Source organism: Onychomys torridus, chromosome 21 (assembly GCF_903995425.1).
Source record: "Onychomys torridus chromosome 21, mOncTor1.1, whole genome shotgun sequence".
Taxonomy (NCBI): domain Eukaryota; kingdom Metazoa; phylum Chordata; class Mammalia; order Rodentia; family Cricetidae; genus Onychomys; species Onychomys torridus.
Genome location: NC_050463.1, coordinates 9,452,934 through 9,467,052, shown reverse-complemented (window position 1 = coordinate 9,467,052; position 14,119 = coordinate 9,452,934). Strand labels below are relative to the sequence as shown.

General features: G+C 41.4%; 1 long non-coding RNA gene and 1 pseudogene across 3 annotated transcripts in view; one reads left to right on the top strand and one right to left on the bottom strand.

The window, feature by feature from the left end:
- LOC118571695 overlaps nucleotides 1-14,110 on the bottom strand; it is an 81,561-nt gene extending 67,451 nt beyond the window's left edge. The window contains exons 1-3 of one of the 3 annotated variants that reach the window (XR_004943378.1): nucleotides 13,952-14,110; nucleotides 9,915-10,003; nucleotides 4,856-4,976 (exon numbers count right to left, since the gene is read on the bottom strand). This is a non-coding gene — a long non-coding RNA (uncharacterized LOC118571695). The remainder of the gene's footprint in view (nucleotides 1-4,855; nucleotides 4,977-9,914; nucleotides 10,004-13,951) is intronic. The other 2 variants (XR_004943380.1, XR_004943379.1) reach the window with 2 other exon arrangements.
- Nucleotides 7,421-8,488, top strand: LOC118571693 (annotated as a pseudogene).
- Nucleotides 14,111-14,119: the final 9 nt, after the last annotated feature.

Sequence of the window (14,119 nt, the reverse complement as noted above, 5' to 3'; positions counted from 1 at the left end):
AAATGCTTTCTTAGGAAAAACAGATCTAAAGAATTAAAAAATGTTTGGTGACATAAATGATCCATGTCCATCATTCCAAGACAAATGTTTTCTAGAGGTGATGAAAATAATTGTTCAGCAGGTAAGAGTATTGGTTGCTCTTCCAGAGCACACTGATTCAGTACCAGCACTAACAGGACATAATGTAACTGATTCTAATTACAGTGCCATGGGATCTGTGATTGTTTAAAACAAAATGGCCATGGCATTATTAGGATGTGTGGCATTGATGGAGTAGGTCTGGCCTTGTAGAAGGAAGTGTGCCACTGTGGGTGTAGACTTTGAGATTTCTTTTGTTCAAGCTATGTTTGGTATGGTAGACAGTACACTTTCTCTTGCCTGAAGATCAAAGTATAGAACTATAGCTCCTTCTCCAAGACTATGCCTGCATGCATGCCACCATGTTTCCTGCCATGATGATAATGCACTAAAACACTTAAATTGTAAGGAAGCTTCAATTAAATATTTTCCTTTATAAAAGTTGCTGTGTTCCTGGTGTCTTCATAGCAATTGAACAGCAGCAGTTACCAGGGACTGTAGTCTTACTGTGATAGGCATGACCATGTTTCTGTATGGAGGAATTTGAACCATGTTACCTTGGATTAGGAAAGCAGTGGAATGCTTTAAGTGCTGCTTAATGGCCATACAAATAACAGCATGGATTACAGTAGTGATGAGGGTGATTTGAAACATGGGAGCCTGGCTCAGGAGGATTCAGATGCAAAGAATTTTAGTGTGTTGCCTAGCAATCAGTCCTGATATTTTGGTGAAGAATTGACTGCTTTTTGCTCTTGTCCAGAATGCTTGCCTATGGTTTAAGAGTTTTGGATTAATTGCATTGTCTAAGGAAATCTCAAAACAGCCTAGTATAGACTCTATTATGTGGTTACTGGTGTTAATCCAAAAGAAGATTTATACTGAAAAGATGCAAGCTGAGCAAGGATAAATCAAAATACATAATTTAAGGAGAAAAGGAGCACTAGGAAGTGGAAAGGGGTGAAATCCATGGTTCAAGGAGACACACAATGAAATGGAATAAAGGGCGATACCCTCAGGACAAGACCCCATTGAGCTGTTTCCAACTTGTGAAAAGGAATTAAATAACAGTTTAGAGACAGGTATGGTGGTGCAAACCATTTCCCAGTACTGTGAAGTCAGATGCAAGGGGATCTCTATGTTTGAGGACATCCTGGTCTATAGAAAGTGTTACAGAACAGTCAAGTTTGGGTAGTAAATGAAACAAAGTAAAACACAGAACACAGGTGAAGATGTGATTGAACAAGGGCACCATATTCCAGTCCCAGCAAGCAACAGAACTTGGCAGCTTTTGTCACATGGTTCTGGCAAGAATAGAAGAAAAGGATTATGAAATCTTCCTCCATGACTAGAGAAAGTGGCTGAGGCAAGGTGTGTAGCAGTGGTGTCCCTACATGGAGACTCAGGGAGGCCATTGTGTGAAACTATGAAGGTGAAGCCTGAATTGCTTTGAGACCTCAAGAGTTTAGGGATGCCAGAACCATTGGATACCTACCAAAAAGAGGTGCTAACAGGGAATGGAACCAGCCCAAGAGAAGTATGTTGCTGTCAACAAAGCTGAAAAGAATTAGAAATATGAAAACCTTTGACATCAGACAGGGGGATGCAGAGTTTGGAGTTTGTTTGGCCATTTTTCAGTTTTTCTTTGGTCCAGTTTTCCTCATTATGTTCTCTTCCCTATGTATTTGTATATCCTGTGCCATTATATGTTGGAAATATGTGACTGGCTTTTTGATTGGAGTTTACAAGGGATTACAGTTAAGAGATTGCATGAATCTCAGATGAGACTTTGAACTTTAGACTTTTAAATGAATTTGAAGCTGTTATAAACTATGGAAACTTTTGAAATTAGAATGGGTGCATTTTGCCTTATGGTATGACTACAAGCCCCAAAGGGGGGCAGGGAGTATAATATAGCTGTCTGAAAGAAAATGGCAACTAAGGGAGTGGCACTAATAGGAAGTGTGGCTTTGCTGCAGAATGTGTGGCCCTTTAGGGGGAGATGTGTAACCGTGGGTGCGGGCTCGGAGGTCTCTTACGCTCAAGCTACTCTCACAGTGACTCAGTTCCCTCTGTTTCCTGTGGGAAAAGACGTAGATCTCAGGTCCTACTCCAGCGCCATGCCTGTCTGCATGCTGCCATGTCTCTCACCATGATAATGGACTAAGCCTCTGAAACTGTAAGCCATCTTTAATTAAATGTCTTTCTTTATTAAACTTCCTGTGGTCACCGTGTCTCTTCACAGCAAGTGAATCCCTAAGTAAGACCCCTAATCCAAAGCTCTTCTGAGCTCTACAGGCAGGAGGTACAGACAGCACTAATGCATACATTCAGTCAAATAGACACACACCCATAAAACAAAAATGAAAGTTGATTATAAAAAGAAACATTCCAGAATACTCTTTATTGCATTTTCTATATCTATAAAAATGGCAAAATAGCCATGCGGTGGTGGTGCACGCCTGTAATCCCAGCACTCGGGAGGCAGAGGCAGGTGGATCTCTGTGAATTCGAGGCCAGCCTGGTCTACAAAGCGAGTTCCAGGACAGGCTCCAAAGCTACAGAGAAACCCTGTCTCAAAAAGCAAAAAAAGCAACAACAACAAAAAAAAGCAAAAACTGGCAAAATAATTTCACCAACAATTATCTTTTAGGGAAAAGAAGAAATATATTTGAGGACTAGATCCAGGGATTTTTCATTATCAACAGTATGTTGAAACACCAAATACAGTGTCTCATCTCAGAATGACAAGTTATAAGGAGCAAACCGGGCTTCTAAATATAACAACTCTCATCTTTGCTCAAATATGGACAGTGGATAAATCCTGTCGACAGCTGGGTATCACCTAACTCTATTCTAACATGCTTAGTTAGGATGCTAATGTGCTGGTTCAAGATGTACCTATTGTAAAACAAAGAGGTAGAATGTGGAAGGCACAACTTATTGATGCATTAGAAGTCAGATAGTTTTGGTATTTTAACTATAAGGAGCGCAACAACACTTCTTACATCCAAAGTACTAGACAACCAATGCAATCAAATATTCTTTGAGACATTTTGAGAATTATGAGATAAATAGAAGAAATCAACACTAGATAATGTTAGAATTATCTAAATTTCTCTAAAAGTAAACAAACCAGTACAGTTAAATAACAATCTCACAAAATTCATATGTGGTTTCATTATACAATAGATATAAAAATTATATAAACAATGTGACAATACATTGAGATTAAGTAAAAAGATGATCTGTCGTCACAACGAATGTATTAAGGTTTGTGAGAATAATACTCTTTATTGATTTTGAATATATTAATGCTCATGAGTTTTGCTTAATTGAAAATTTGAATCTTGTAATTTTACTCTATTCTTTTCTTCAGTATCTGAGCTCAATCATCTAAGAGGATTTTACCCTGAATAGACAAGTATCATTTATGATTCTTTTATTTTTCAGAAATTAGAAAACACAATGTTGTCTACCAGTTCCTCCAAAAATCTTCAACATGAATGTAAACTTGGGGGCTGGTGAGATGGCTCTGTGGTAAAAGGCACATGTTTTTCTTGCAGAGATACCCAGTTTAAGTCTCACTACATAAATGCCAGGTGAATAATGTTCCTGACTCTACTATTAAATGATTGATGACAAACTCAGAGCTTCATGGCTATTGTGAAGGCATATGACATACATATACCATGAAGATAGACATCTGTATAGTTAAGTAATGTGTATATATACATATATATATAATATATATATTTAGAGACAGAAATGGAAATCTATATCAACTTCTCTTCAACATCTCTATCTATGCAATACAGTAGCTTCAGAGAAAGGAAAAACATAAGTTGGACAACTACTTCAAAAAGTAGAGAAGAGAACAAAGTCATTAAAGAGAGAACTCATTTACACTTGAAAATTGATGGCTTATGCAGAGCAACAAGTAAATACTCTCTAGAGAATTATTTCCGATATAGTCTACATAATATAAGATAGAGGTCAGACAGACTGTGCTTTCACGATGGTATCCTCTTGGAAAAATAAACGATATACAAAGAGAAAGTACTTTTTTGTCTATTGAGAACTTACCACTAAAAACTGGTTTCAAAAGAAAGATATTAGTAGCAACTAAACTAGGACAAATAGATTTCAGGACTCAACACAAACAAAGCAAAACAAGAAAAGAACAAAAACAAACAAAAAACATACACATTATCACTGCCTGATATCAAATACCAAAGAGAGAAACCAGTATACTGCAATCTGCATCTCCTCACAGATACATCAGTTTCATGACAAGAGCAAGGCACACACCCCGTCCATCATTTGAGCTTGCTATGGTGCTGAAAGAATACTTAGGACTCAACAGAGCAAGTTTCTTCTAATTTTAATTTTCCATATATAAATAAGTGATAACAGCAAAAAGTGACATGAATTTGCATGGACATTTCCAAAACCCTGATTCTCAAACTTGATCATCCCTGAAATGCAACCTATGTAGGAAATGAGATCTTCCCATTTCAGTAAAAAAAAAAAAAAAAAAAAAAAAAAAGTTCATCTAGGCATCATTATATTTCTTGGATCATCATTCACAATGAAATCCCTTTCAGTTTTGCAGGTTTTAATACCATGAAAAATACATCTTGTTTATAAGGGAAGTAAAAGAAAGACAATCATAAGAAATAAATACTTTTGATGACATTATCCCAAGGCAGAGAATGAAAAGCTCACATGGTTTCAAATATAAAAGCAATTTTCAAAGTAATGCAGACAGGACACTGACCTGGGGTCCATTCACTGGAGATACGGCCATTCTCGCTGATAATTCTTCTCTAAGTTTTTGTTGCAGGAACAAAGACCAGAATTCTTGTTGACATTTCACATCAAGGTATCAAGACACAAACCTAAAATTAATATGACTCTGTTATGGAAAATGCCAAACCACATAAAAAGTCCCAAACACCATAATGATATCAGAGGTCTTGTCCACATTTCTCCAGGAGAAAAAAAAAATTAGCAGGTATATATTTAGTTAGTGTATTGAGAGAAAATAACAGTCAACCATTTCATTTCATCCACAAACATTGGTTCCTCAAATTCATGGAGAAGGAAGTACATTTGAAGAATATTATGAAATAAAACATGTTATTCACTCAAGCAGCACTGCAGAACATAATTAGCTGCAAAGTATACACAGAAATCTCAGAGAGAAATTATCCATAAGAACACAGGAAATAGGATATTTTATATGAAGAATCCAATACATCAAACTAAAACCCCACTATTTCCAACTTGAGGGAAGAAAAATATTGCCAGCAATTTAACAAACCAGAATATGTGTGTGTGTGTGTGTGTGTGTGTGTGTGTGTGTGTGTGAAACGAAGAAAACAATAACGAAGTAAATAGAGACAAGTGAGGATGAAAATCTCAGTAGAAATGAAAATGTCATAAGACACAGGTCAGCAAGATTTTGTGATAAACTCCTGACGGATCTAGAAAGAAATAGAACACAGCTCAACAGAGTAAAGAGTCCCATTGCCACACCTAGTTTTTGTCCTAGAGACAAAAACCATTAGTAGGAACACAGTTAGAAGAGGAAAAGGCATGTGTAGGTCTTATTTCATCCAGATCAATAGATGTGGCCTAGAGAAATTTGAATAAGAAAAAAGAATATAAGGAGATACTGGTAGTACAGAAAGGCATCAAAGGCCTTTGTAATGATGATGTGATCACACAAATAACTTATTACGGTCATCCTGGGAAGCTCACTGACTTGACAAGTGCTTTAAGTATTATTGAAAATTACAAAATACACAAAATCACTACTTTTCCTATACACCTATAATGAGAATGTCAAAGACAAATTAGTGAACCCACTTTACTTTTTTCAAAAAATTCTAGGAATAAACTTAAATAATGAGGTAAATGACTTTTATGAGGAGTCATCTAAGGCACACAGAAAAATAATAAAATCGATAGTACAAAAGTTCAACACACTCTGACAGAAAAATGTACTGGCTTATTTATGTTACTAGCAGCAGCTGACAGATTGATGCAATCCCCATTGGCTAAAACTGACATTCTTCATAAAAGTAAACACGGAAAGAAAAAAAAAAAGAGAGAGAGAAAAAAAAGAAAGAGAAAAACCATAAAAATCAAAATTAACCCAAAGAAAAGGTACTCCTGGTGGTATCACAAGACCTGACTTCAAATCATCATACAGAGCCCCAGAGACAGAGAGTATGGTCCTGTGAATGAAGAAAAAAATGTAGAAAGGTGTTGCACAAATCCTAATTGATCTTAATAAAAACCCAGAGCCAGATATCAGGCTGAAAGCTGAAAGATCAGAGAAGCAGAGCAAGACACAGTCACCACCTCTTACCTCACCAACTCCTAAGCCTGAAAGAACCAAGTTCCTGTATCCTCCCACCGTATATTCCTTTCTCTGTCCAACCATATCACTGCCTGTCTCAACTTTCCTAGTGCTGAGATTAAAGGTGTGTGATCCCAAGTGCTGGAATTAAAGGTGTGTGCCACCACTGCCTTAGACTGTATGAATCTAGTGTAGCCCAGTGTAGCCTTGAACTCACAGAAATTTAGATGGATCTCTGCCTCTGCCTCCTGAGTGCTAGGATTAACGATGTGTACCACTACTGCCTGATCTCTATGTTTAATCTAGTGGCTGGCTCTGATCTTAAGGAAAATTTTATTTGAGAGTCCAAACAAAATATCACCACAAAAAAGAGAAGAGAACATAGAAACCCAGCAATGAAAAACATACTGAGATACTCAATTTAGGAAAATGGGTTGTTAAATATGAACCCAGTAAAAGAGAGACCTTTGAACATTTTGTGCTAGGAAAAATAGTGGTCTATACATAGATGAAAAATATGACTAAATGATTATTAGTTCAAACAAAAGCAAATACGGTCTGCAAGAGAATCCAGGAGAACAGAAAATAAACAAGGCAGTTGACAAAGGGATTCCATGGTGTAAAAATCTGCAAAAGGTCAGAGAAGTATACACAGGAGTGGCAGGTAAAGTCAGATAAACATTTAGCATGTTTTCTTCTCAGAAATCATCAGTATACAGATATAAAATGCTGATATAAACATATCAAAATGCTTAATATAAACATATGAAATCCTATACATCCAATACAAAAATGGCATAATCTAAAAATTACAGAGATTTCCTTAAACAAAAGCACAAAAACCGCCCTTTGCTCAGGCCCGAGCCAGGTCAGTGAAGAGTCGGTCCTGGGCAGCAGAGGGTGGGCTCGAGTCCCGCACCTCCTGCCCAGCCATCCCATGCCGGATGGGCGAGAGAGCGGGACCTGGCCGAAGGTGTGCTGTGGTGGAAGGAAGAGGCCTGCATGCTCTGCGGGGCCCCCAGCCCATCGCCTGGAAGAGCCTGCTCTCCCTGGAAGATAGACCATCCTTGAAGAGGATGACTGAGACATTATGGGCCATGCACTGTGTGTCTGCTCCCGGGGAACTGTCATCATTGACAATAAGTGTTACCTCTTCATCCATAAACTGGGGGAGGGCAGGCCCAGGAAGAGGCCCAGCGAGAGGCAGACATGCACCGCCTCTTCCAGCTTCCCAACATCCTTCGCCTCATGGCTTACTGTCTGAAAGAACGAGGTGCTAAGCATGAAGCTTGGCTGCTACTACCCTTTTTCAAGAGAGGTACACTATGGAATGAGATAGAAAGGCTGAAGGACCAAGGCAACTTCCTGACTGAAGACCAAATCCTTCCATTGTTGCTGGGTATCTGCAGAGGCCTTGAAGCTATTCATGCCAAAGGTTATGCGCACAGGGACCTGAAGCCCACCAATATTTTACTTGGTGATGAGGGGCAGCCAGTTTTAATGGACTTGGGTTCTATGAATCCATCCAGGTGGAGGGCTCAAGCGAGGCCCTAGCTCTACAGGGCTGGGCGGCCCAGCGGTGCACCATCTCCTACCGGGCACCTGAGCTTTTCTGTGCAGTGCCACTGTGTCATCGATGAGCGGACTGATGTCTGGTCCCTAGGCTGTGTGCTTTATGCCATGATGTTTAGGGAAGGCCCTTATGATATGGTGTTCCAGAAGGGTGACAGGGTGGCCCCTGCTGTGCAGAATGAACTCAGCATCCCACAGAGCCCCAGGTATTCTTCAGCCTTGCGACAGCTTTTGGCCTCTATGATGACCGTGGACCCCCAGCAGCGCCCTCACGTCCCTGTCCTCCTAAGTCAGTCGGAGGCATCGCAGCCACCGACTCAGGCCAGCACACCACCCAGAGCTGATCACAGCAGTGGGCATGTTGGGAAGATGACCTGGAAGCAGTTTTCATCCTTCACTGGAACTCCTTCCGTTCTACCCAGGATGGCTGTTAACAGCTAGGGGCAAGAATGGTGGGTCCTTGTGCGTTTCTGCTCTTATCCCAGCACCTGGGCAAGGAGCCTAGGGTGAGGTGGGGTTAAATGTAACAGAAAATAGAGCTCAAAGCTGGACTGCTGGGTGCACATCATGTTCTGTCTCCAAATCTGGGAGCAAGAGAATACATAAAAAGGAGAATGAAGTGAAAGCAGACTTAAAAAAAAAAAAAAGCACAAAAACCAAAAAACATCTACCTACCTACCTACCTATCTACACACACACACACACACACACACACACACACACCCCTGTGTGTGTATCTATCTGAGAGATAGATACACACGTGTATATAAATATTTTGTTTTAAAATAATCATTTTTATTTTTTAAATATGTATGTTTGGCCTGCATGTATGGATGTGACCACAGAAAATAGCAGGGAGAATCTGATACCCGAGACAGAGTTACATTTGTGAGCTGTAATGTGGGAGCGGAGAACCAACCATCTTATGGAAGAGCAAGCAGTGTTCCTTAAGGCTGGGGCTTTCTTACAACCACCTAAATCATATGTTTTAAAGTACTCATCATCCTTAGTCATGTAATTTGAAAGTTAAAATAAAAGCTTAGTGCTTCTCAGCCTGGTCCAAATGGCTAATATTGGGAAAAGATATGGTGGAGCTAGGACTAAAGTCATTACTACACCCCCAGAGGCAGAAGGATATGAATATCATTGATTCTTTGCCAGGCTGGTCTATCTAGTCAGTGACGGGCTGGCTAGAGGCCCTGTCTCAAAAGCATGTTGTCCTTCAAATTTCCTGCTTCACTGAAAAGTCTGTCAGATATTCTGGACCTGTAGGCTGAAGATGGATGCCCCACCATTGTAGAGGAACTTTGGGTGACTGTCCAGGAAGCCAAATGTCTCTGTGGTTATATAATATTACACCCTTCTGTGCACACACAGGGTTACTGCTACATTACTCACAAGAGCGAGGACATGGAAACAGCCCAGATTCCAATAAACAGATACAAGGATAACAAAGTGACAACCATGAACTTAGTATTTAAATGAAGAGGAGTGAAAAAGACATTGAGTGAATGACTAATGAGAAAAAAAAAATTGTACATGTTTTCTTATTTGGACACATCCCAGTACCTGGAGTAAGGCTACCTCAGCTTCCAAGGATGGACTCAGCCAGATTCTAGAGCAAAACCAAAGGTGGCATGTGGACAACATGGGGAACCTTCTGCATAGCTGGATCTACATGGGCCTATGCACCCTCTTTCAGGCTGGAAACATCTCTTCTGTTTTATAGTGACGAGGTTGAGGCCCAGAGCGGGCCAGGTGCCAAGTCTAAGTCTCTCTTTTCTTTCTTATAGGAGGCTACTTCATTCCTGTTCTTTTTCTTGAATTTCAATGTCTTTGGTTAGGACTGAGCCTCACAGTGGTTTTCGTGTGGGTAAGTAGAGGATAGAGTACAGACCTGTGGAATCAACAGCTCTAAGAGAAACACCAAGAAAATATGATAGTACGGCTGGGTAGAGGGCTCCTCGTGTTACTCGTGGGTTCTATCTGTAGCAGGGCAAGGCAAGAAAAACAAAACAAAACAAAGTACTAAGGAACCACTCTTTTTCAAATGAAGACATAATTTATGCATAACTTGTATGAAATATTTTGTTTTTGGATTTTAAAATTATTACTTTGTTGCTTTTTCTTTTATTGAGACAGGATTTTACTATATAGCTCTAGCTGTTCAAGAACTCACTATATAGAACAGAATGGCTTTGAATTCAGAGATCCACCTGCCTCTGCTCCTCAAGTTCATGTGCCACAATGTCCAGCTAAGATTTCTAAAATTACTCTTAAATTATGTGTAATGTTTGTGGCAGTGTGTGAATATGAGTGCATTACCCTGTGGAGACATATTGTTTGTAATACAAGAAATAAAGCTTGCCTGAAGATCAGAGGAAAGTCAGGCAGTAGTGGCACACACCTTTAATCCTAGCACTCAGGAGGCAGAGGCAGAGGCAGAGGCAGAGATCCATCTGAATTTCTGTGAGCCACACTGGGCTACACTAGATTCATGCAGTCTAAAAGAGAAACAGAGTCAGGCAGTGGTGGCACACACCTTTAATTCCAGCACTTGGGATCACACATCTTTAATCTCAGCACTAGGAAGGTTGAGACAGGTAGTGATATGGTTGGACAGAGAAAGGAATATAAGGTGGGAGGAGACCAGAACTTGGTTCTTTCAGGCTTAGGAGTTGGTGAGGTAAGAGGTGGTGGCTATGGCTTGCTCTGCTTCTCTGATCTTTCAGCTTTCAGCCTGATATCTGGCTCTGGGTTTTTATTAAGACTATTTGAGAATTGTGCGCTGAGTGGTGGTGGCGCACGCCTTTAATCCCAGCACTTGGGAGGCAGAGGCAGGTGGATCTCTGTGAGTTCGAGGCCAGCCTGGGCTACAGAGTGAGATCCAGGACAGGCTCCAAAGCTACAGAGAAACCCTGTCTCTGAAAACAAACAAACAAACAAACAAACAAAAAAACTGGACCTAGGTGTTCTGCAAGAGTAGTACTCTAGGTCACTTAGACATCTCTCCAGGCCATGTATACAATTCTTAGGTGAGTAACAAGACAGAAGTATGAATGTGTGTGAAAATGCACATGTATCTACACAGAACAAAAGATCTACTCCAATATTTGGGACTTGGGATGTGACTCTTGTTAGGACTGATTGTGTAATTAACATGAAACCATGAGTGTGATCCAGAGCATTTCATATGCCAAGTATGGTAGTTCAAAACTGTAATCCTATCAATGGGTTATGAAGAGGAAGACCAGAAGTTCAAGGTCATTCTTGGCTACTATAGTTTGAGGCCAGCTAGGATACATGAGAATTTTTCTCAAAGAAAGAAAAAAAGTTAAGTATCTTACAGGTACCATCACTGAACCCCTGGCTATCAACACTCTGAAAGGTAACCAGGCCTACAAGGATTTTCCCAGACCCAAAGGTTTCTGAAGACCAACCTTGGCTGAGGCATTTCCTCTTCCTTACAGCCCTGAGAAGGATTGCTGCTGGCTGCCTCTTTCACTGGCTGTCAGGCTTGTTTGCTCCCCTGCTGTTGCTATGCAATGCAGGAGAGTACTACTACCTTTCTCTGGTCTTTAAGCATGATACCTGGTTCATCACCATCATGTACCTCTTTACCTATTCCAATACCTTGCCAGCCTCTGCATGTGCTTAGGGCCCAAGTGAATAGGGCCATGAGGGACTTTGTTGACATCAGATAGGATTTAATTAAGAGACCCAGAGATGTCCCTCAGTATAGTGAGGGATAACAATATCAGAGTCCATGGGTGCATGCCTTTGATCTCAGCACTCAGGAGGCAGAAGCAGGCAGATACCTGTGAGTTCGACGCCAGCCTGGCCTTCAGAGTGAGTTCCAGGACAGGCTCCAAAGCTACACAGAGAAACCCTGTCTCAAAAAACCAAAAAAAAAAAAAAAAGAAAAGAAAAGAAAAATCAGAGTCCATAGTCTCCAAGTTTCATGCTACTGCTGGTGGGGCTGAGGTACACAAGGGAGGTTGCAGGGGGCAGTGGAAATGGATTGGAGTACACAGGATGACAGTCTCAGGAAACCATCTCCCAAGGAGTGTCCTGGGGTTTGGAAATTATGCTATGTGAAGGCAAGGCTAGCTCTGACTTCCTAGTATCACCCTGCCTTCCTTCTTGTAGGAAAGCCAAACCTGCTGAGGCAGAGACAATGGTAATCATCATGGCCTTCTTTTTCTTTCTAGGCCTGGCTATGGGAAATGTATGGTTTTGTGACAATATGGGAACAGAAGGAGTGCACTGCCTGCCTGCTCCCTGCTCATTTCTTTTTCTGCCCAGAACTAGCAGGGGTTCAGGTTTACTCTTCTAGCTGACTTCTGCATTCTTCTGGGTTTTGCTGTACTCGCACATCCAGGTTCAGCAAGGAAGCCTCTACAGATGAATATGAGTTTGAGAAATCTGAATGGCAAGGGAGCACAGTCTCTTACAGCTCTGACTGATCCCTGCTTAAACCAAACAAAAGAGGCTCCTAGGCTGTGAGAGAGCTGTCTACGTGCCTATTCCAAAGAGGGGTGGAGGTTTCCGGCCTGACAGCTGTATCATGCGATCTGATGTTTTCCCTCTCCCTCTTTCTTCACACCTGTTCTCCATGTCTCCACTCCTTGTCATTTACAGGCTTTTTTATACTGACATATGACCAGGTGCCTTCAAAAGCCCTCTGATTGAATAAATATTTTTCCTCTCCACAGTTCCCTGTGTGTCCCTGTGGCCTAATCCTTTGGACAGGAACCTAGTGTGGGCCTGGGTAAAGGGGAGTGAAGGGACATTAGCTCACTTGAGTGTGTGGCTCTGGCAGCCTTGCCTAATTAAACCAATTCCCTCTACCTTGCTTAGACCATTAGACTATATTCCTAAAGCTATCTGCCAAGATCTGATTTGTTATTTGGACACTTCTTCCTACTGGAGCTGACTACCAACACCCAGTCAAGAGCCCCCTTTGGTTTGTCTAATTAACATGCCCAATTAAGATATACCAGTGTATCCTAGCCCATTCTAATAAAGACCTCCCATGTTTTAATTCTTTTTTTTTTTTTTTTTTCCTTTGGTTTTTCGAGACAGGGTTTCTCTGTGTAGCTTTGTGCCTTTTCCTGGAACTCACTTTGTAGCCCAGGCTGGCCTCGAACTCAGAGATCCACCTGCCTCTGCCTCCCCAGTGCTGGGATTAAAGGCGTGCACCACCAACACCCGGTTCCATGTTTTAATTCTTAAAGCTACATCTGCAAGGACATCTGATGTTGTTTTCTGCCCGAGTCTTGAAAGCAAAGCAGCCATTTTAACTTTTCTTCCCTACTCAATACAAAGATCTCTGTCTGTGAAAACAGGGGTTTGGGCGTGGTTTGTGCCTAGTCAAGTGTCCAGGAGGAAGCCCCCACTATGTGTAGGGGGGTCTCCTTCAGAAGACAGGAGCATTTTGTCCTGAGAGGGGCTGAAGTACAGTACCCTTACAGGGTCACAGAGAAGGGACAGGCCTATAGTCAAGACATTTAGACCTGTGGCCTAGGTCTAGAACAACTTTTTTTTCCTGCTCCATTTTTTTTTTTTAAAGACAAGATGTACCTGAAGATGACCTTGAACTGTTCCTCCTGCCTTTACCACTTAAGTGCTGGTACTGCAGGTATGTACCACCATGTCCTAGATACATAGATCGAATCTATTGCTCTGTGAATGCTAAGCAAGCACTCTGCTAAATGAGCTAGATCCCAGCCTGTCTTCCTTATTTCAAATCACTGGAAAGGAAGGCAGCTTTGGGTCTTTTCTTTGTGTTCACTGTTACATTCCCCTCCCCCACTAACACTGTCCTCAGCCTCTAGAATGAACTCAGTCAAAATGTCCAGCACTACCACTAGCTCCTGGCTGTACTCCCACATCCTTGGCCAGAAAAGGGCTGAGGCTGAGGTTCTCCCTTACCTTGGCACCAGACCCTGCCACGACAACGTAGGAAGAAACTGCAATAGCCCCATTGAGGTTCCTTCCTGTTCTGGCAGCCGGAGAAAACCTTCCAGCTACGTACAGGTTTCAGCTACTCCCCGCCCCCTCCACAACGTGCGACCCTGACGTTCAGAGGTCAAGGGGGCG